This window comes from Osmerus eperlanus, chromosome 17 (assembly GCF_963692335.1).
Source record: "Osmerus eperlanus chromosome 17, fOsmEpe2.1, whole genome shotgun sequence".
NCBI lineage: Eukaryota > Metazoa > Chordata > Actinopteri > Osmeriformes > Osmeridae > Osmerus > Osmerus eperlanus.
This window is the reverse complement of record NC_085034.1, coordinates 13372902-13392001: the sequence shown is the minus strand read 5'-3', so window position 1 is coordinate 13392001 and position 19100 is coordinate 13372902. Positions and strand designations below refer to the sequence as shown.

At 53.3% G+C, this 19100-nt stretch overlaps 34 non-coding genes across 34 annotated transcripts; all 34 read right to left on the bottom strand.

Moving 5' to 3' along the window:
- Window positions 1–85: 85 nt before the first annotated feature.
- trnaf-gaa (transfer RNA phenylalanine (anticodon GAA)) lies at window positions 86–158 on the bottom strand. The gene has a single exon. It is a non-coding gene; the product is annotated as a tRNA-Phe (tRNA).
- An 83-nt stretch (window positions 159–241) lies between these two features.
- trnai-aau (transfer RNA isoleucine (anticodon AAU)) lies at window positions 242–315 on the bottom strand. Its single transcript has one exon. It is a non-coding gene; the product is annotated as a tRNA-Ile (tRNA).
- Window positions 316–985: 670 nt separating this feature from the next.
- trnaf-gaa (transfer RNA phenylalanine (anticodon GAA)) lies at window positions 986–1058 on the bottom strand. Its single transcript has one exon. It is a non-coding gene; the product is annotated as a tRNA-Phe (tRNA).
- Window positions 1059–1141: 83 nt separating this feature from the next.
- On the bottom strand, window positions 1142–1215 carry trnai-aau (transfer RNA isoleucine (anticodon AAU)). Its single transcript has one exon. It is a non-coding gene; the product is annotated as a tRNA-Ile (tRNA).
- A 1120-nt stretch (window positions 1216–2335) lies between these two features.
- On the bottom strand, window positions 2336–2408 carry trnaf-gaa (transfer RNA phenylalanine (anticodon GAA)). Its single transcript has one exon. It is a non-coding gene; the product is annotated as a tRNA-Phe (tRNA).
- An 84-nt stretch (window positions 2409–2492) lies between these two features.
- On the bottom strand, window positions 2493–2566 carry trnai-aau (transfer RNA isoleucine (anticodon AAU)). The gene has a single exon. It is a non-coding gene; the product is annotated as a tRNA-Ile (tRNA).
- A 1120-nt stretch (window positions 2567–3686) lies between these two features.
- On the bottom strand, window positions 3687–3759 carry trnaf-gaa (transfer RNA phenylalanine (anticodon GAA)). Its single transcript has one exon. It is a non-coding gene; the product is annotated as a tRNA-Phe (tRNA).
- Window positions 3760–3843: 84 nt separating this feature from the next.
- Window positions 3844–3917, bottom strand: trnai-aau (transfer RNA isoleucine (anticodon AAU)). The gene has a single exon. It is a non-coding gene; the product is annotated as a tRNA-Ile (tRNA).
- A 1120-nt stretch (window positions 3918–5037) lies between these two features.
- On the bottom strand, window positions 5038–5110 carry trnaf-gaa (transfer RNA phenylalanine (anticodon GAA)). The gene has a single exon. It is a non-coding gene; the product is annotated as a tRNA-Phe (tRNA).
- Window positions 5111–5194: 84 nt separating this feature from the next.
- On the bottom strand, window positions 5195–5268 carry trnai-aau (transfer RNA isoleucine (anticodon AAU)). The gene has a single exon. It is a non-coding gene; the product is annotated as a tRNA-Ile (tRNA).
- A 670-nt stretch (window positions 5269–5938) lies between these two features.
- trnaf-gaa (transfer RNA phenylalanine (anticodon GAA)) lies at window positions 5939–6011 on the bottom strand. The gene has a single exon. It is a non-coding gene; the product is annotated as a tRNA-Phe (tRNA).
- An 83-nt stretch (window positions 6012–6094) lies between these two features.
- On the bottom strand, window positions 6095–6168 carry trnai-aau (transfer RNA isoleucine (anticodon AAU)). Its single transcript has one exon. It is a non-coding gene; the product is annotated as a tRNA-Ile (tRNA).
- A 667-nt stretch (window positions 6169–6835) lies between these two features.
- Window positions 6836–6908, bottom strand: trnaf-gaa (transfer RNA phenylalanine (anticodon GAA)). Its single transcript has one exon. It is a non-coding gene; the product is annotated as a tRNA-Phe (tRNA).
- An 84-nt stretch (window positions 6909–6992) lies between these two features.
- Window positions 6993–7066, bottom strand: trnai-aau (transfer RNA isoleucine (anticodon AAU)). Its single transcript has one exon. It is a non-coding gene; the product is annotated as a tRNA-Ile (tRNA).
- A 670-nt stretch (window positions 7067–7736) lies between these two features.
- On the bottom strand, window positions 7737–7809 carry trnaf-gaa (transfer RNA phenylalanine (anticodon GAA)). The gene has a single exon. It is a non-coding gene; the product is annotated as a tRNA-Phe (tRNA).
- An 83-nt stretch (window positions 7810–7892) lies between these two features.
- On the bottom strand, window positions 7893–7966 carry trnai-aau (transfer RNA isoleucine (anticodon AAU)). Its single transcript has one exon. It is a non-coding gene; the product is annotated as a tRNA-Ile (tRNA).
- Window positions 7967–9086: 1120 nt separating this feature from the next.
- On the bottom strand, window positions 9087–9159 carry trnaf-gaa (transfer RNA phenylalanine (anticodon GAA)). Its single transcript has one exon. It is a non-coding gene; the product is annotated as a tRNA-Phe (tRNA).
- An 83-nt stretch (window positions 9160–9242) lies between these two features.
- On the bottom strand, window positions 9243–9316 carry trnai-aau (transfer RNA isoleucine (anticodon AAU)). Its single transcript has one exon. It is a non-coding gene; the product is annotated as a tRNA-Ile (tRNA).
- A 670-nt stretch (window positions 9317–9986) lies between these two features.
- trnaf-gaa (transfer RNA phenylalanine (anticodon GAA)) lies at window positions 9987–10059 on the bottom strand. The gene has a single exon. It is a non-coding gene; the product is annotated as a tRNA-Phe (tRNA).
- Window positions 10060–10142: 83 nt separating this feature from the next.
- trnai-aau (transfer RNA isoleucine (anticodon AAU)) lies at window positions 10143–10216 on the bottom strand. The gene has a single exon. It is a non-coding gene; the product is annotated as a tRNA-Ile (tRNA).
- A 670-nt stretch (window positions 10217–10886) lies between these two features.
- On the bottom strand, window positions 10887–10959 carry trnaf-gaa (transfer RNA phenylalanine (anticodon GAA)). The gene has a single exon. It is a non-coding gene; the product is annotated as a tRNA-Phe (tRNA).
- Window positions 10960–11042: 83 nt separating this feature from the next.
- trnai-aau (transfer RNA isoleucine (anticodon AAU)) lies at window positions 11043–11116 on the bottom strand. Its single transcript has one exon. It is a non-coding gene; the product is annotated as a tRNA-Ile (tRNA).
- Window positions 11117–12236: 1120 nt separating this feature from the next.
- trnaf-gaa (transfer RNA phenylalanine (anticodon GAA)) lies at window positions 12237–12309 on the bottom strand. The gene has a single exon. It is a non-coding gene; the product is annotated as a tRNA-Phe (tRNA).
- An 84-nt stretch (window positions 12310–12393) lies between these two features.
- trnai-aau (transfer RNA isoleucine (anticodon AAU)) lies at window positions 12394–12467 on the bottom strand. Its single transcript has one exon. It is a non-coding gene; the product is annotated as a tRNA-Ile (tRNA).
- A 1120-nt stretch (window positions 12468–13587) lies between these two features.
- On the bottom strand, window positions 13588–13660 carry trnaf-gaa (transfer RNA phenylalanine (anticodon GAA)). Its single transcript has one exon. It is a non-coding gene; the product is annotated as a tRNA-Phe (tRNA).
- Window positions 13661–13744: 84 nt separating this feature from the next.
- trnai-aau (transfer RNA isoleucine (anticodon AAU)) lies at window positions 13745–13818 on the bottom strand. Its single transcript has one exon. It is a non-coding gene; the product is annotated as a tRNA-Ile (tRNA).
- Window positions 13819–14938: 1120 nt separating this feature from the next.
- Window positions 14939–15011, bottom strand: trnaf-gaa (transfer RNA phenylalanine (anticodon GAA)). Its single transcript has one exon. It is a non-coding gene; the product is annotated as a tRNA-Phe (tRNA).
- Window positions 15012–15095: 84 nt separating this feature from the next.
- On the bottom strand, window positions 15096–15169 carry trnai-aau (transfer RNA isoleucine (anticodon AAU)). Its single transcript has one exon. It is a non-coding gene; the product is annotated as a tRNA-Ile (tRNA).
- Window positions 15170–15839: 670 nt separating this feature from the next.
- Window positions 15840–15912, bottom strand: trnaf-gaa (transfer RNA phenylalanine (anticodon GAA)). Its single transcript has one exon. It is a non-coding gene; the product is annotated as a tRNA-Phe (tRNA).
- An 83-nt stretch (window positions 15913–15995) lies between these two features.
- On the bottom strand, window positions 15996–16069 carry trnai-aau (transfer RNA isoleucine (anticodon AAU)). The gene has a single exon. It is a non-coding gene; the product is annotated as a tRNA-Ile (tRNA).
- A 670-nt stretch (window positions 16070–16739) lies between these two features.
- trnaf-gaa (transfer RNA phenylalanine (anticodon GAA)) lies at window positions 16740–16812 on the bottom strand. Its single transcript has one exon. It is a non-coding gene; the product is annotated as a tRNA-Phe (tRNA).
- An 84-nt stretch (window positions 16813–16896) lies between these two features.
- On the bottom strand, window positions 16897–16970 carry trnai-aau (transfer RNA isoleucine (anticodon AAU)). The gene has a single exon. It is a non-coding gene; the product is annotated as a tRNA-Ile (tRNA).
- A 670-nt stretch (window positions 16971–17640) lies between these two features.
- On the bottom strand, window positions 17641–17713 carry trnaf-gaa (transfer RNA phenylalanine (anticodon GAA)). The gene has a single exon. It is a non-coding gene; the product is annotated as a tRNA-Phe (tRNA).
- Window positions 17714–18990: 1277 nt separating this feature from the next.
- Window positions 18991–19063, bottom strand: trnaf-gaa (transfer RNA phenylalanine (anticodon GAA)). The gene has a single exon. It is a non-coding gene; the product is annotated as a tRNA-Phe (tRNA).
- Between the last annotated feature and the right edge of the window lie 37 nt (window positions 19064–19100).

Here is a 19100-nt window from a genome sequence, read left to right as displayed (position 1 = left end):
TCAGCAGTGCTTTGGCGTGACCTTTGAGAAAACACACCGTCAACCACTTCCTTGAGTAGACTCTAATTTGGAGACGCCAAAGCTTTGCCGAAAACCGGGATCGAACCAGGGACCTTTAGATCTTCAGTCTAACGCTCTCCCAACTGAGCTATTTCGGCACGGAGTCCACTGTCTTCAGTCGCATGTCGAAGCCTGGCCACAAACGCGGGAAGGAAGGAAAAGACCTCCAAAAAGCTCTCAATGGCCCGTAAGGGGATCGAACCCGTGACCTTGGCGTTATTAGCACCACGCTCTGACCAACTGAGCTAACAGGCCAATGACGCCACGTGAAGCAACGGAAAAGTGGTGTCCTCGGCGCCACCTCGTGTCGGCGTGAAACAACCGGTCGTGTTTGGCCCACGCCACCTGGCGCTTTTTTCGCTGCAAATTCAAGTGGATGTCAAGAAAGCAACGAAACGGGAGCTAGCAGCATTCCGAGACTCCAAGGTGCACTGCCGAAATGGTACGGCGTTCGCTTATCATGCAAGAGGTAGCGGGATAGACGCCAGCATTGTCCAACACCGTCTTCTTCTTTTTCGTCTTTTGGCAGTTTCCCCTAAAGTACAACTCCGCTGCACGTTCTGCAGTCTATCTCCCAACGCAGACAGCACCCCCTCGATGCAGCTGGTCGTCATCTTTATCGCGACACAAGCCACTCTCTCCTGTCGTCCTTTTAGCGGCAAATACAGGAACGTCTCCAAATCCTCAATCGGCGGGGGCGTTTTGCGGCTTGACATTCCATCCAATGGAGGGAAAACACGGCCCACTGGTGCACAGCGCTGCGCTCTCACCTCAGATATTTAAAAGGGACAAGTTAATGCAGTACGTCCCGTGTCGCGCATTTCTTTGACCAGTCAGCGGTCAGCAGTGCTTTGGCGTGACCTTTGAGAAAAAGCACCGTCAACCACTTCCTTGAGTAGACTCTACTTTGGAGACGCCAAAGCTTTGCCGAAACACGGGATCGAACCAGGGACCTTTAGATCTTCAGTCTAATGCTCTCCCAACTGAGCTATTTCGGCACGGAGTCCACTGTCTTCAGTAGCATGTCGAAGCCTGGCCACAAACGCGGGAAGGAAGGAAAAGACCTCCAAAAAGCTCTCAATGGCCCGTAAGGGGATCGAACCTGTGACCTTGGCGTTATTAGCACCACGCTCTGACCAACTGAGCTAACAGGCCAATGACGCCACGTGAAGCAACGGAAACGTGGTGTCCTCGGCGCCACCTCGTGTCGGCGTGAAACAACCGGTCGTGTTTGGCCCACGCCACCAGGCGCTTTTTTCGCTGCAAATTCAAGTGGATGTCAAGAAAGCAACGAAAAGGGAGCTAGCAGCATTCCGAGACTCCAAGGTGCACTGCCGAAATGGTACGGCGTTCGCTTATCATGCAAGAGGTAGCGGGATAGACGCCAGCATTGTCCAACACCGTCTTCTTCTTTTTCGTCTTTTGGCAGTTTCCCCTAAAGTACAGCTCCGCTGCACGTTCTGCAGTCTATCTGCCAACGCAGACAGCACCCCCTCGATGCAGCTGGTCGTCATCTTTATCGCGACACAAGCCACTCTCTCCTGTCGTCCTTTTAGCGGCAATTACAGGAACGTCTCCAAATCCTCAATCGGCGGGGGCGTTTTGCGGCTTGACATTTCATCCAACGGAAACGTGGTGTCCTCGGCGCCACCTCGTGTCGGCGTGAAACAACCGGTCGTGTTTGGCCCACGCCACCAGGCGCTTTTTTCGCTGCAAATTCAAGTGGATGTCAAGAAAGCAACGAAACGGGAGCTAGCAGCATTCCGAGACTCCAAGGTGCACTGCCGAAATGGTACGGCGTTCGCTTATCATGCAAGAGGTAGCGGGATAGACGCCAGCATTGTCCAACACCGTCTTCTTCTTTTTCGTCTTTTGGCAGTTTCTCCTAAAGTACAGCTCCGCTGCACGTTCTGCAGTCTATCTCCCAACGCAGACAGCACCCCCTCGATGCAGCTGGTCGTCATCTTCATCGCGACACAAGCCACTCTCTCCTGTCGTCCTTTTAGCGGCAATTACAGGAACGTCTCCAAATCCTCAATCGGCGGGGGCGTTTTGCGGCTTGACATTCCATCCAATGGAGGGAAAACACGGCCCACTGGTTCACAGTGCTGCGCTCTCACCTCAGATATTTAAAAGGGACAAGTTTATGCAGTACGTCCCGTGTCGCGCATTTCTTTGACCAGTCAGCGGTCAGCAGTGCTTTGGCGTGACCTTTGAGAAAACACACCGTCAACCACTTCCTTGAGTAGAATCTACTTTGGAGACGCCAAAGCTTTGCCGAAACCCGGGATTGAACCAGGGACCTTTAGATCTTCAGTCTAACGCTCTCCCAACTGAGCTATTTTGGCACAGAAACCACTGCCTTCAGTAGCATGTCGAAGCCTGGCCACAAACGCGGGGAAGGAAGGAAAAGACCTCCAAAAAGCTCTCAATGGCCCGTAAGGGGATCGAACCCGTGACCTTGGCGTTATTAGCACCACGCTCTGACCAACTGAGCTAACAGGCCAATGACACCACGTGAAGCTACGGAAACGTGGTGTTCTCGGCGCCACCTTGTGTCGGCGTGAAACAACCGGTCTTGTTTGGCCCACGCCACCAGGCGCTTTTTTCGCTGCAAATTCAAGTGGATGTCAAGAAAGCAACGAAAAGGGAGCTAGCAGCATTCCGAGACTCCAAGGTGCACTGCCGAAATGGTACGGCGTTCGCTTATCATGCAAGAGGTAGCGGGATAGACGCCAGCATTGTCCAACACCGTCTTCTTCTTTTTCGTCTTTTGGCAGTTTCCCCTAAAGTACAGCTCCGCTGCACGTTCTGCAGTCTATCTGCCAACGCAGACAGCACCCCCTCGATGCAGCTGGTCGTCATCTTTATCGCGACACAAGCCACTCTCTCCTGTCGTCCTTTTAGCGGCAATTACAGGAACGTCTCCAAATCCTCAATCGGCGGGGGCGTTTTGCGGCTTGACATTTCATCCAACGGAAACGTGGTGTCCTCGGCGCCACCTCGTGTCGGCGTGAAACAACCGGTCGTGTTTGGCCCACGCCACCAGGCGCTTTTTTCGCTGCAAATTCAAGTGGATGTCAAGAAAGCAACGAAACGGGAGCTAGCAGCATTCCGAGACTCCAAGGTGCACTGCCGAAATGGTACGGCGTTCGCTTATCATGCAAGAGGTAGCGGGATAGACGCCAGCATTGTCCAACACCGTCTTCTTCTTTTTCGTCTTTTGGCAGTTTCTCCTAAAGTACAGCTCCGCTGCACGTTCTGCAGTCTATCTCCCAACGCAGACAGCACCCCCTCGATGCAGCTGGTCGTCATCTTCATCGCGACACAAGCCACTCTCTCCTGTCGTCCTTTTAGCGGCAATTACAGGAACGTCTCCAAATCCTCAATCGGCGGGGGCGTTTTGCGGCTTGACATTCCATCCAATGGAGGGAAAACACGGCCCACTGGTGCACAGTGCTGCGCTCTCACCTCAGATATTTAAAAGGGACAAGTTTATGCAGTACGTCCCGTGTCGCGCATTTCTTTGACCAGTCAGCGGTCAGCAGTGCTTTGGCGTGACCTTTGAGAAAGCACACCGTCAACCACTTCCTTGAGTAGAATCTACTTTGGAGACGCCAAAGCTTTGCCGAAACCCGGGATTGAACCAGGGACCTTTAGATCTTCAGTCTAACGCTCTCCCAACTGAGCTATTTTGGCACAGAAACCACTGCCTTCAGTAGCATGTCGAAGCCTGGCCACAAACGCGGGGAAGGAAGGAAAAGACCTCCAAAAAGCTCTCAATGGCCCGTAAGGGGATCGAACCCGTGACCTTGGCGTTATTAGCACCACGCTCTGACCAACTGAGCTAACAGGCCAATGACACCACGTGAAGCTACGGAAACGTGGTGTTCTCGGCGCCACCTTGTGTCGGCGTGAAACAACCGGTCTTGTTTGGCCCACGCCACCAGGCGCTTTTTTCGCTGCAAATTCAAGTGGATGTCAAGAAAGCAACGAAACGGGAGCTAGCAGCATTCCGAGACTCCAAGGTGCACTGCCGAAATGGTACGGCGTTCGCTTATCATGCAAGAGGTAGCGGGATAGACGCCAGCATTGTCCAATACCGTTTTCTTCTTTTTCGCCTTTTGGCAGTTTCCCCTAAAGTACAGCTCCGCTGCACGTTCTGCAGTCTATCTCCCAACGCAGACAGCACCCCCTCGATGCAGCTGGTCGTCATCTTCATTGCGACACAAGCCACTCTCTCCTGTCGTCCTTTTAGCGGCAAGCACAGGAACGTCTCCAAATCCTCAATCGGCGGGGGCGTTTTGCGGCTTGACATTTCATCCAACGGAAACGTGGTGTCCTCGGCGCCACCTCGTGTCGGCGTGAAACAACCGGTCGTGTTTGGCCCACGCCACCAGGCGCTTTTTTCGCTGCAAATTCAAGTGGATGTCAAGAAAGCAACGAAACGGGAGCTAGCAGCATTCCGAGACTCCAAGGTGCACTGCCGAAATGGTACGGCGTTCGCTTATCATGCAAGAGGTAGCGGGATAGACGCCAGCATTGTCCAACACCGTCTTCTTCTTTTTCGTCTTTTGGCAGTTTCTCCTAAAGTACAGCTCCGCTGCACGTTCTGCAGTCTATCTCCCAACGCAGACAGCACCCCCTCGATGCAGCTGGTCGTCATCTTCATCGCGACACAAGCCACTCTCTCCTGTCGTCCTTTTAGCGGCAATTACAGGAACGTCTCCAAATCCTCAATCGGCGGGGGCGTTTTGCGGCTTGACATTCCATCCAATGGAGGGAAAACACGGCCCACTGGTGCACAGCGCTGCGCTCTCACCTCAGATATTTAAAAGGGACAAGTTTATGCAGTACGTCCCGTGTCGCGCATTTCTTTGACCAGTCAGCGGTCAGCAGTGCTTTGGCGTGACCTTTGAGAAAACACACCGTCAACCACTTCCTTGAGTAGAATCTACTTTGGAGACGCCAAAGCTTTGCCGAAACCCGGGATTGAACCAGGGACCTTTAGATCTTCAGTCTAACGCTCTCCCAACTGAGCTATTTTGGCACAGAAACCACTGCCTTCAGTAGCATGTCGAAGCCTGGCCACAAACGCGGGGAAGGAAGGAAAAGACCTCCAAAAAGCTCTCAATGGCCCGTAAGGGGATCGAACCCGTGACCTTGGCGTTATTAGCACCACGCTCTGACCAACTGAGCTAACAGGCCAATGACACCACGTGAAGCTACGGAAACGTGGTGTTCTCGGCGCCACCTTGTGTCGGCGTGAAACAACCGGTCTTGTTTGGCGCACGCCACCAGGCGCTTTTTTCGCTGCAAATTCAAGTGGATGTCAAGAAAGCAACGAAACGGGAGCTAGCAGCATTCCGAGACTCCAAGGTGCACTGCCGAAATGGTACGGCGTTCGCTTATCATGCAAGAGGTAGCGGGATAGACGCCAGCATTGTCCAATACCGTTTTCTTCTTTTTCGCCTTTTGGCAGTTTCCCCTAAAGTACAGCTCCGCTGCACGTTCTGCAGTCTATCTCCCAACGCAGACAGCACCCCCTCGATGCAGCTGGTCGTCATCTTCATCGCGACACAAGCCACTCTCTCCTGTCGTCCTTTTAGCGGCAAGCACAGGAACGTCTCCAAATCCTCAATCGGCGGGGGCGTTTTGCGGCTTGACATTTCATCCAATGGAGGGAATACACGGCCCACTGGTGCACAGCCCTGCGCTCTCACCTCAGATCTTTAAAAGGGACAAGTTTATGCAGTACGTCCCGTGTCGCGCATTTCTTTGACCAGTCAGCGGTCAGCAGTGCTTTGGCGTGACCTTTGAGAAAACACACCGTCAACCACTTCCTTGAGTAGACTCTAATTTGGAGACGCCAAAGCTTTGCCGAAACCCGGGATCGAACCAGGGACCTTTAGATCTTCAGTCTAACGCTCTCCCAACTGAGCTATTTCGGCACGGAGTCCACTGTCTTCAGTAGCATGTCGAAGCCTGGCCACAAACGCGGGAAGGAAGGAAAAGACCTCCAAAAAGCTCTCAATGGCCCGTAAGGGGATCGAACCCGTGACCTTGGCGTTATTAGCACCACGCTCTGACCAACTGAGCTAACAGGCCAATGACGCCACGTGAAGCAACGGAAAAGTGGTGTCCTCGGCGCCACCTCGTGTCGGCGTGAAACAACCGGTCGTGTTTGGCCCACGCCACCAGGCGCTTTTTTCGCTGCAAATTCAAGTGGATGTCAAGAAAGCAACGAAACGGGAGCTAGCAGCATTCCGAGACTCCAAGGTGCACTGCCGAAATGGTACGGCGTTCGCTTATCATGCAAGAGGTAGCGGGATAGACGCCAGAATTGTCCAACACCGTCTTCTTTTTCGTCTTTTGGCAGTTTCCCCTAAAGTACAGCTCCGCTGCACGTTCTGCAGTCTATCTCCCAACGCAGACAGCACCCCCTCGATGCAGCTGGTCGTCATCTTTATCGCGACACAAGCCACTCTCTCCTGTCGTCCTTTTAGCGGCAAATACAGGAACGTCTCCAAATCCTCAATCGGCGGGGGCGTTTTGCGGCTTGACATTCCATCCAATGGAGGGAAAACACGGCCCACTGGTGCACAGCGCTGCGCTGTCACCTCAGATATTTAAAAGGGACAAGTTTATGCAGTACGTCCCGTGTCGCGCATTTCTTTGACCAGTCAGCGGTCAGCAGTGCTTTGGCGTGACCTTTGAGAAAACACACCGTCAACCACTTCCTTGAGTAGACTCTACTTTGGAGACGCCAAAGCTTTGCCGAAACCCGGGTTTGAACCAGGGACCTTTAGATCTTCAGTCTAACGCTCTCCCAACTGAGCTATTTCGGCACAGAAACCACTGCCTTCAGTAGCATGTCGAAGCCTGGCCATAAACGCGGGGAAGGAAGGAAAAGACCTCCAAAAAGCTCTCAATGGCCCGTAAGGGGATCGAACCCGTGACCTTGGCGTTATTAGCACCACGCTCTGACCAACTGAGCTAACAGGCCAATGACACCACGTGAAGCTACGGAAACGTGGTGTCCTCGGCGCCACCTTGTGTCGGCGTGAAACAACCGGTCTTGTTTGTCCCACGCCACCAGGCGCTTTTTTCGCTGCAAATTCAAGTGGATGTCAAGAAAGCAACGAAACGGGAGCTAGCAGCATTCCGAGACTCCAAGGTGCACTGCCGAAATGGTACGGCGTTCGCTTATCATGCAAGAGGTAGCGGGATAGACGCCAGCATTGTCCAATACCGTCTTCTTCTTTTTCGCCTTTTGGCAGTTTCCCCTAAAGTACAGCTCCGCTGCACGTTCTGCAGTCTATCTCCCAACGCAGACAGCACCCCCTCGATGCAGCTGGTCGTCATCTTCATCGCGACACAAGCCACTCTCTCCTGTCGTCCTTTTAGCGGCAAGCACAGGAACGTCTCCAAATCCTCAATCGGCGGGGGCGTTTTGCGGCTTGACATTTCATCCAATGGAGGGAAAACACGGCCCACTGGTGCACAGCCCTGCGCTCTCACCTCAGATCTTTAAAAGGGACAAGTTAATGCAGTACGTCCCGTGTCGCGCATTTCTTTGACCAGTCAGCGGTCAGCAGTGCTTTGGCGTGACCTTTGAGAAAACACACCGTCAACCACTTCCTTGAGTAGACTCTAATTTGGAGACGCCAAAGCTTTGCCGAAACCCGGGATCGAACCAGGGACCTTTAGATCTTCAGTCTAACGCTCTCCCAACTGAGCTATTTCGGCACGGAGTCCACTGTCTTCAGTAGCATGTCGAAGCCTGGCCACAAACGCAGGAAGGAAGGAAAAGACCTCCAAAAAGCTCTCAATGGCCCGTAAGGGGATCGAACCTGTGACCTTGGCGTTATTGGCACCACGCTCTGACCAACTGAGCTAACAGGCCAATGACGCCACGTGAAGCAATGGAAACGTGGTGTCCTCGGCGCCACCTCGTGTCGGCGTGAAACAACCGGTCGTGTTTGGCCCACGCCACCAGGCGCTTTTTTCGCTGCAAATTCAAGTGGATGTCAAGAAAGCAACGAAACGGGAGCTAGCAGCATTCCGAGACTCCAAGGTGCACTGCCGAAATGGTACGGCGTTCGCTTATCATGCAAGAGGTAGCGGGATAGACGCCAGCATTGTCCAACACCGTCTTCTTCTTTTTCGTCTTTTGGCAGTTTCCCCTAAAGTACAGCTCCGCTGCACGTTCTGCAGTCTATCTCCCAACGCAGACAGCACCCCCTCGATGCAGCTGGTCGTCATCTTTATCGCGACACAAGCCACTCTCTCCTGTCGTCCTTTTAGCGGCAAATACAGGAACGTCTCCAAATCCTCAATCGGCGGGGGTGTTTTGCGGCTTGACATTTCATCCAACGGAAACGTGGTGTCCTCGGCGCCACCTCGTGTCGGCGTGAAACAACCGGTCGTGTTTGGCCCACGCCACCAGGCGCTTTTTTCGCTGCAAATTCAAGTGGATGTCAAGAAAGCAACGAAACGGGAGCTAGCAGCATTCCGAGACTCCAAGGTGTACTGCCGAAATGGTACGGCGTTCGCTTATCATGCAAGAGGTAGCGGGATAGACGCCAGCATTGTCCAACACCGTCTTCTTCTTTTTCGTCTTTTGGCAGTTTCCCCTAAAGTACAGCTCCGCTGCACGTTCTGCAGTCTATCTCCCAACGCAGACAGCACCCCCTCGATGCAGCTGGTCGTCATCTTCATCGCGACACAAGCCACTCTCTCCTGTCGTCCTTTTAGCGGCAAGCACAGGAACGTCTCCAAATCCTCAATCGGCGGGGGCGTTTTGCGGCTTGACATTTCATCCAATGGAGGGAAAACACGGCCCACTGGTGCACAGCCCTGCGCTCTCACCTCAGATCTTTAAAAGGGACAAGTTTATGCAGTACGTCCCGTGTCGCGCATTTCTTTGACCAGTCAGCGGTCAGCAGTGCTTTGGCGTGACCTTTGAGAAAACACACCGTCAACCACTTCCTTGAGTAGACTCTAATTTGGAGACGCCAAAGCTTTGCCGAAACCCGGGATCGAACCAGGGACCTTTAGATCTTCAGTCTAACGCTCTCCCAACTGAGCTATTTCGGCACGGAGTCCACTGTCTTCAGTAGCATGTCGAAGCCTGGCCACAAACGCGGGAAGGAAGGAAAAGACCTCCAAAAAGCTCTCAATGGCCCGTAAGGGGATCGAACCCGTGACCTTGGCGTTATTAGCACCACGCTCTGACCAACTGAGCTAACAGGCCAATGACGCCACGTGAAGCAACGGAAACGTGGTGTCCTCGGCGCCACCTCGTGTCGGCGTGAAACAACCGGTCGTGTTTGGCCCACGCCACCAGGCGCTTTTTTCGCTGCAAATTCAAGTGGATGTCAAGAAAGCAACGAAACGGGAGCTAGCAGCATTCCGAGACTCCAAGGTGCACTGCCAAAATGGTACGGCGTTCGCTTATCATGCAAGAGGTAGCGGGATAGACGCCAGCATTGTCCAACACCGTCTTCTTCTTTTTCGTCTTTTGGCAGTTTCCCCTAAAGTACAGCTCCGCTGCACGTTCTGCAGTCTATCTCCCAACGCAGACAGCACCCCCTCGATGCAGCTGGTCGTCATCTTTATCGCGACACAAGCCACTCTCTCCTGTCGTCCTTTTAGCGGCAATTACAGGAACATCTCCAAATCCTCAATCGGCGGGGGCGATTTGCGGCTTGACATTCCATCCAATGGAGGGAAAACACGGCCCACTGGTGCACAGCCCTGCGCTCTCACCTCAGATCTTTAAAAGGGACAAGTTTATGCAGTACGTCCCGTGTCGCGCATTTCTTTGACCAGTCAGCGGTCAGCAGTGCTTTGGCGTGACCTTTGAGAAAACACACCGTCAACCACTTCCTTGAGTAGACTCTAATTTGGAGACGCCAAAGCTTTGCCGAAAACCGGGATCGAACCAGGGACCTTTAGATCTTCAGTCTAACGCTCTCCCAACTGAGCTATTTCGGCACGGAGCCCACTGTCTTCAGTCGCATGTCGAAGCCTGGCCACAAACGCGGGAAGGAAGGAAAAGACCTCCAAAAAGCTCTCAATGGCCCGTAAGGGGATCGAACCTGTGACCTTGGCGTTATTAGCACCACGCTCTGACCAACTGAGCTAACAGGCCAATGACGCCACGTGAAGCAACGGAAAAGTGGTGTCCTCGGCGCCACCTCGTGTCGGCGTGAAACAACCGGTCGTGTTTGGCCCACGCCACCTGGCGCTTTTTTCGCTGCAAATTCAAGTGGATGTCAAGAAAGCAACGAAACGGGAGCTAGCAGCATTCCGAGACTCCAAGGTGCACTGCCGAAATGGTACGGCGTTCGCTTATCATGCAAGAGGTAGCGGGATAGACGCCAGCATTGTCCAACACCGTCTTCTTCTTTTTCGTCTTTTGGCAGTTTCCCCTAAAGTACAACTCCGCTGCACGTTCTGCAGTCTATCTCCCAACGCAGACAGCACCCCCTCGATGCAGCTGGTCGTCATCTTTATCGCGACACAAGCCACTCTCTCCTGTCGTCCTTTTAGCGGCAAATACAGGAACGTCTCCAAATCCTCAATCGGCGGGGGCGTTTTGCGGCTTGACATTCCATCCAATGGAGGGAAAACACGGCCCACTGGTGCACAGCGCTGCGCTCTCACCTCAGATATTTAAAAGGGACAAGTTAATGCAGTACGTCCCGTGTCGCGCATTTCTTTGACCAGTCAGCGGTCAGCAGTGCTTTGGCGTGACCTTTGAGAAAAAGCACCGTCAACCACTTCCTTGAGTAGACTCTACTTTGGAGACGCCAAAGCTTTGCCGAAACACGGGATCGAACCAGGGACCTTTAGATCTTCAGTCTAACGCTCTCCCAACTGAGCTATTTCGGCACGGAGTCCACTGTCTTCAGTAGCATGTCGAAGCCTGGCCACAAACGCGGGAAGGAAGGAAAAGACCTCCAAAAAGCTCTCAATGGCCCGTAAGGGGATCGAACCTGTGACCTTGGCGTTATTAGCACCACGCTCTGACCAACTGAGCTAACAGGCCAATGACGCCACGTGAAGCAACGGAAACGTGGTGTCCTCGGCGCCACCTCGTGTCGGCGTGAAACAACCGGTCGTGTTTGGCCCACGCCACCAGGCGCTTTTTTCGCTGCAAATTCAAGTGGATGTCAAGAAAGCAACGAAAAGGGAGCTAGCAGCATTCCGAGACTCCAAGGTGCACTGCCGAAATGGTACGGCGTTCGCTTATCATGCAAGAGGTAGCGGGATAGACGCCAGCATTGTCCAACACCGTCTTCTTCTTTTTCGTCTTTTGGCAGTTTCCCCTAAAGTACAGCTCCGCTGCACGTTCTGCAGTCTATCTGCCAACGCAGACAGCACCCCCTCGATGCAGCTGGTCGTCATCTTTATCGCGACACAAGCCACTCTCTCCTGTCGTCCTTTTAGCGGCAATTACAGGAACGTCTCCAAATCCTCAATCGGCGGGGGCGTTTTGCGGCTTGACATTTCATCCAACGGAAACGTGGTGTCCTCGGCGCCACCTCGTGTCGGCGTGAAACAACCGGTCGTGTTTGGCCCACGCCACCAGGCGCTTTTTTCGCTGCAAATTCAAGTGGATGTCAAGAAAGCAACGAAACGGGAGCTAGCAGCATTCCGAGACTCCAAGGTGCACTGCCGAAATGGTACGGCGTTCGCTTATCATGCAAGAGGTAGCGGGATAGACGCCAGCATTGTCCAACACCGTCTTCTTCTTTTTCGTCTTTTGGCAGTTTCTCCTAAAGTACAGCTCCGCTGCACGTTCTGCAGTCTATCTCCCAACGCAGACAGCACCCCCTCGATGCAGCTGGTCGTCATCTTCATCGCGACACAAGCCACTCTCTCCTGTCGTCCTTTTAGCGGCAATTACAGGAACGTCTCCAAATCCTCAATCGGCGGGGGCGTTTTGCGGCTTGACATTCCATCCAATGGAGGGAAAACACGGCCCACTGGTTCACAGTGCTGCGCTCTCACCTCAGATATTTAAAAGGGACAAGTTTATGCAGTACGTCCCGTGTCGCGCATTTCTTTGACCAGTCAGCGGTCAGCAGTGCTTTGGCGTGACCTTTGAGAAAACACACCGTCAACCACTTCCTTGAGTAGAATCTACTTTGGAGACGCCAAAGCTTTGCCGAAACCCGGGATTGAACCAGGGACCTTTAGATCTTCAGTCTAACGCTCTCCCAACTGAGCTATTTTGGCACAGAAACCACTGCCTTCAGTAGCATGTCGAAGCCTGGCCACAAACGCGGGGAAGGAAGGAAAAGACCTCCAAAAAGCTCTCAATGGCCCGTAAGGGGATCGAACCCGTGACCTTGGCGTTATTAGCACCACGCTCTGACCAACTGAGCTAACAGGCCAATGACACCACGTGAAGCTACGGAAACGTGGTGTTCTCGGCGCCACCTTGTGTCGGCGTGAAACAACCGGTCTTGTTTGGCCCACGCCACCAGGCGCTTTTTTCGCTGCAAATTCAAGTGGATGTCAAGAAAGCAACGAAAAGGGAGCTAGCAGCATTCCGAGACTCCAAGGTGCACTGCCGAAATGGTACGGCGTTCGCTTATCATGCAAGAGGTAGCGGGATAGACGCCAGCATTGTCCAACACCGTCTTCTTCTTTTTCGTCTTTTGGCAGTTTCCCCTAAAGTACAGCTCCGCTGCACGTTCTGCAGTCTATCTGCCAACGCAGACAGCACCCCCTCGATGCAGCTGGTCGTCATCTTTATCGCGACACAAGCCACTCTCTCCTGTCGTCCTTTTAGCGGCAATTACAGGAACGTCTCCAAATCCTCAATCGGCGGGGGCGTTTTGCGGCTTGACATTTCATCCAACGGAAACGTGGTGTCCTCGGCGCCACCTCGTGTCGGCGTGAAACAACCGGTCGTGTTTGGCCCACGCCACCAGGCGCTTTTTTCGCTGCAAATTCAAGTGGATGTCAAGAAAGCAACGAAACGGGAGCTAGCAGCATTCCGAGACTCCAAGGTGCACTGCCGAAATGGTACGGCGTTCGCTTATCATGCAAGAGGTAGCGGGATAGACGCCAGCATTGTCCAACACCGTCTTCTTCTTTTTCGTCTTTTGGCAGTTTCTCCTAAAGTACAGCTCCGCTGCACGTTCTGCAGTCTATCTCCCAACGCAGACAGCACCCCCTCGATGCAGCTGGTCGTCATCTTCATCGCGACACAAGCCACTCTCTCCTGTCGTCCTTTTAGCGGCAATTACAGGAACGTCTCCAAATCCTCAATCGGCGGGGGCGTTTTGCGGCTTGACATTCCATCCAATGGAGGGAAAACACGGCCCACTGGTGCACAGTGCTGCGCTCTCACCTCAGATATTTAAAAGGGACAAGTTTATGCAGTACGTCCCGTGTCGCGCATTTCTTTGACCAGTCAGCGGTCAGCAGTGCTTTGGCGTGACCTTTGAGAAAACACACCGTCAACCACTTCCTTGAGTAGAATCTACTTTGGAGACGCCAAAGCTTTGCCGAAACCCGGGATTGAACCAGGGACCTTTAGATCTTCAGTCTAACGCTCTCCCAACTGAGCTATTTTGGCACAGAAACCACTGCCTTCAGTAGCATGTCGAAGCCTGGCCACAAACGCGGGGAAGGAAGGAAAAGACCTCCAAAAAGCTCTCAATGGCCCGTAAGGGGATCGAACCCGTGACCTTGGCGTTATTAGCACCACGCTCTGACCAACTGAGCTAACAGGCCAATGACACCACGTGAAGCTACGGAAACGTGGTGTTCTCGGCGCCACCTTGTGTCGGCGTGAAACAACCGGTCTTGTTTGGCCCACGCCACCAGGCGCTTTTTTCGCTGCAAATTCAAGTGGATGTCAAGAAAGCAACGAAACGGGAGCTAGCAGCATTCCGAGACTCCAAGGTGCACTGCCGAAATGGTACGGCGTTCGCTTATCATGCAAGAGGTAGCGGGATAGACGCCAGCATTGTCCAATACCGTTTTCTTCTTTTTCGCCTTTTGGCAGTTTCCCCTAATGTACAGCTCCGCTGCACGTTCTGCAGTCTATCTCCCAACGCAGACAGCACCCCCTCGATGCAGCTGGTCGTCATCTTCATTGCGACACAAGCCACTCTCTCCTGTCGTCCTTTTAGCGGCAAGCACAGGAACGTCTCCAAATCCTCAATCGGCGGGGGCGTTTTGCGGCTTGACATTTCATCCAACGGAAACGTGGTGTCCTCGGCGCCACCTCGTGTCGGCGTGAAACAACCGGTCGTGTTTGGCCCACGCCACCAGGCGCTTTTTTCGCTGCAAATTCAAGTGGATGTCAAGAAAGCAACGAAACGGGAGCTAGCAGCATTCCGAGACTCCAAGGTGCACTGCCGAAATGGTACGGCGTTCGCTTATCATGCAAGAGGTAGCGGGATAGACGCCAGCATTGTCCAACACCGTCTTCTTCTTTTTCGTCTTTTGGCAGTTTCTCCTAAAGTACAGCTCCGCTGCACGTTCTGCAGTCTATCTCCCAACGCAGACAGCACCCCCTCGATGCAGCTGGTCGTCATCTTCATCGCGACACAAGCCACTCTCTCCTGTCGTCCTTTTAGCGGCAATTACAGGAACGTCTCCAAATCCTCAATCGGCGGGGGCGTTTTGCGGCTTGACATTCCATCCAATGGAGGGAAAACACGGCCCACTGGTGCACAGCGCTGCGCTCTCACCTCAGATATTTAAAAGGGACAAGTTTATGCAGTACGTCCCGTGTCGCGCATTTCTTTGACCAGTCAGCGGTCAGCAGTGCTTTGGCGTGACCTTTGAGAAAACACACCGTCAACCACTTCCTTGAGTAGAATCTACTTTGGAGACGCCAAAGCTTTGCCGAAACCCGGGATTGAACCAGGGACCTTTAGATCTTCAGTCTAACGCTCTCCCAACTGAGCTATTTTGGCACAGAAACCACTGCCTTCAGTAGCATGTCGAAGCCTGGCCACAAACGCGGGGAAGGAAGGAAAAGACCTCCAAAAAGCTCTCAATGGCCCGTAAGGGGATCGAACCCGTGACCTTGGCGTTATTAGCACCACGCTCTGACCAACTGAGCTAACAGGCCAATGACACCACGTGAAGCTACGGAAACGTGGTGTTCTCGGCGCCACCTTGTGTCGGCGTGAAACAACCGGTCTTGTTTGGCGCACGCCACCAGGCGCTTTTTTCGCTGCAAATTCAAGTGGATGTCAAGAAAGCAACGAAACGGGAGCTAGCAGCATTCCGAGACTCCAAGGTGCACTGCCGAAATGGTACGGCGTTCGCTTATCATGCAAGAGGTAGCGGGATAGACGCCAGCATTGTCCAATACCGTTTTCTTCTTTTTCGCCTTTTGGCAGTTTCCCCTAAAGTACAGCTCCGCTGCACGTTCTGCAGTCTATCTCCCAACGCAGACAGCACCCCCTCGATGCAGCTGGTCGTCATCTTCATCGCGACACAAGCCACTCTCTCCTGTCGTCCTTTTAGCGGCAAGCACAGGAACGTCTCCAAATCCTCAATCGGCGGGGGCGTTTTGCGGCTTGACATTTCATCCAATGGAGGGAATACACGGCCCACTGGTGCACAGCCCTGCGCTCTCACCTCAGATCTTTAAAAGGGACAAGTTTATGCAGTACGTCCCGTGTCGCGCATTTCTTTGACCAGTCAGCGGTCAGCAGTGCTTTGGCGTGACCTTTGAGAAAACACACCGTCAACCACTTCCTTGAGTAGACTCTAATTTGGAGACGCCAAAGCTTTGCCGAAACCCGGGATCGAACCAGGGACCTTTAGATCTTCAGTCTAACGCTCTCCCAACTGAGCTATTTCGGCACGGAGTCCACTGTCTTCAGTAGCATGTCGAAGCCTGGCCACAAACGCGGGAAGGAAGGAAAAGACCTCCAAAAAGCTCTCAATGGCCCGTAAGGGGATCGAACCCGTGACCTTGGCGTTATTAGCACCACGCTCTGACCAACTGAGCTAACAGGCCAATGACGCCACGTGAAGCAACGGAAAAGTGGTGTCCTCGGCGCCACCTCGTGTCGGCGTGAAACAACCGGTCGTGTTTGGCCCACGCCACCAGGCGCTTTTTTCGCTGCAAATTCAAGTGGATGTCAAGAAAGCAACGAAACGGGAGCTAGCAGCATTCCGAGACTCCAAGGTGCACTGCCGAAATGGTACGGCGTTCGCTTATCATGCAAGAGGTAGCGGGATAGACGCCAGAATTGTCCAACACCGTCTTCTTCTTTTTCGTCTTTTGGCAGTTTCCCCTAAAGTACAGCTCCGCTGCACGTTCTGCAGTCTATCTCCCAACGCAGACAGCACCCCCTCGATGCAGCTGGTCGTCATCTTTATCGCGACACAAGCCACTCTCTCCTGTCGTCCTTTTAGCGGCAAATACAGGAACGTCTCCAAATCCTCAATCGGCGGGGGCGTTTTGCGGCTTGACATTCCATCCAATGGAGGGAAAACACGGCCCACTGGTGCACAGCGCTGCGCTGTCACCTCAGATATTTAAAAGGGACAAGTTTATGCAGTACGTCCCGTGTCGCGCATTTCTTTGACCAGTCAGCGGTCAGCAGTGCTTTGGCGTGACCTTTGAGAAAACACACCGTCAACCACTTCCTTGAGTAGACTCTACTTTGGAGACGCCAAAGCTTTGCCGAAACCCGGGTTTGAACCAGGGACCTTTAGATCTTCAGTCTAACGCTCTCCCAACTGAGCTATTTCGGCACAGAAACCACTGCCTTCAGTAGCATGTCGAAGCCTGGCCATAAACGCGGGGAAGGAAGGAAAAGACCTCCAAAAAGCTCTCAATGGCCCGTAAGGGGATCGAACCCGTGACCTTGGCGTTATTAGCACCACGCTCTGACCAACTGAGCTAACAGGCCAATGACACCACGTGAAGCTACGGAAACGTGGTGTCCTCGGCGCCACCTTGTGTCGGCGTGAAACAACCGGTCTTGTTTGTCCCACGCCACCAGGCGCTTTTTTCGCTGCAAATTCAAGTGGATGTCAAGAAAGCAACGAAACGGGAGCTAGCAGCATTCCGAGACTCCAAGGTGCACTGCCGAAATGGTACGGCGTTCGCTTATCATGCAAGAGGTAGCGGGATAGACGCCAGCATTGTCCAATACCGTCTTCTTCTTTTTCGCCTTTTGGCAGTTTCCCCTAAAGTACAGCTCCGCTGCACGTTCTGCAGTCTATCTCCCAACGCAGACAGCACCCCCTCGATGCAGCTGGTCGTCATCTTCATCGCGACACAAGCCACTCTCTCCTGTCGTCCTTTTAGCGGCAAGCACAGGAACGTCTCCAAATCCTCAATCGGCGGGGGCGTTTTGCGGCTTGACATTTCATCCAATGGAGGGAAAACACGGCCCACTGGTGCACAGCCCTGCGCTCTCACCTCAGATCTTTAAAAGGGACAAGTTAATGCAGTACGTCCCGTGTCGCGCATTTCTTTGACCAGTCAGCGGTCAGCAGTGCTTTGGCGTGACCTTTGAGAAAACACACCGTCAACCACTTCCTTGAGTAGACTCTAATTTGGAGACGCCAAAGCTTTGCCGAAACCCGGGATCGAACCAGGGACCTTTAGATCTTCAGTCTAACGCTCTCCCAACTGAGCTATTTCGGCACGGAGTCCACTGTCTTCAGTAGCATGTCGAAGCCTGGCCACAAACGCAGGAAGGAAGGAAAAGACCTCCAAAAAGCTCTCAATGGCCCGTAAGGGGATCGAACCTGTGACCTTGGCGTTATTGGCACCACGCTCTGACCAACTGAGCTAAAAGGCCAATGACGCCACGTGAAGCAACGGAAACGTGGTGTCCTCGGCGCCACCTCGTGTCGGCGTGAAACAACCGGTCGTGTTTGGCCCACGCCACCAGGCGCTTTTTTCGCTGCAAATTCAAGTGGATGTCAAGAAAGCAACGAAACGGGAGCTAGCAGCATTCCGAGACTCCAAGGTGCACTGCCGAAATGGTACGGCGTTCGCTTATCATGCAAGAGGTAGCGGGATAGACGCCAGCATTGTCCAACACCGTCTTCTTCTTTTTCGTCTTTTGGCAGTTTCCCCTAAAGTACAGCTCCGCTGCACGTTCTGCAGTCTATCTCCCAACGCAGACAGCACCCCCTCGATGCAGCTGGTCGTCATCTTTATCGCGACACAAGCCACTCTCTCCTGTCGTCCTTTTAGCGGCAAATACAGGAACGTCTCCAAATCCTCAATCGGCGGGGGTGTTTTGCGGCTTGACATTTCATCCAACGGAAACGTGGTGTCCTCGGCGCCACCTCGTGTCGGCGTGAAACAACCGGTCGTGTTTGGCCCACGCCACCAGGCGCTTTTTTCGCTGCAAATTCAAGTGGATGTCAAGAAAGCAACGAAACGGGAGCTAGCAGCATTCCGAGACTCCAAGGTGTACTGCCGAAATGGTACGGCGTTCGCTTATCATGCAAGAGGTAGCGGGATAGACGCCAGCATTGTCCAACACCGTCTTCTTCTTTTTCGTCTTTTGGCAGTTTCCCCTAAAGTACAGCTCCGCTGCACGTTCTGCAGTCTATCTCCCAACGCAGACAGCACCCCCTCGATGCAGCTGGTCGTCATCTTCATCGCGACACAAGCCACTCTCTCCTGTCGTCCTTTTAGCGGCAAGCACAGGAACGTCTCCAAATCCTCAATCGGCGGGGGCGTTTTGCGGCTTGACATTTCATCCAATGGAGGGAAAACACGGCCCACTGGTGCACAGCGCTGCGCTCTCACCTCAGATCTTTAAAAGGGACAAGTTTATGCAGTACGTCCCGTGTCGCGCATTTCTTTGACCAGTCAGCGGTCAGCAGTGCTTTGGCGTGACCTTTGAGAAAACACACCGTCAACAACTTCCTTGAGTAGACTCTACTTTGGAGACGCCAAAGCTTTGCCGAAACCCGGGATCGAACCAGGGACCTTTAGATCTTCAGTCTAACGCTCTCCCAACTGAGCTATTTCGGCACAGAGACCACTGCCTTCAGTAGCATGTCGAAGCCTG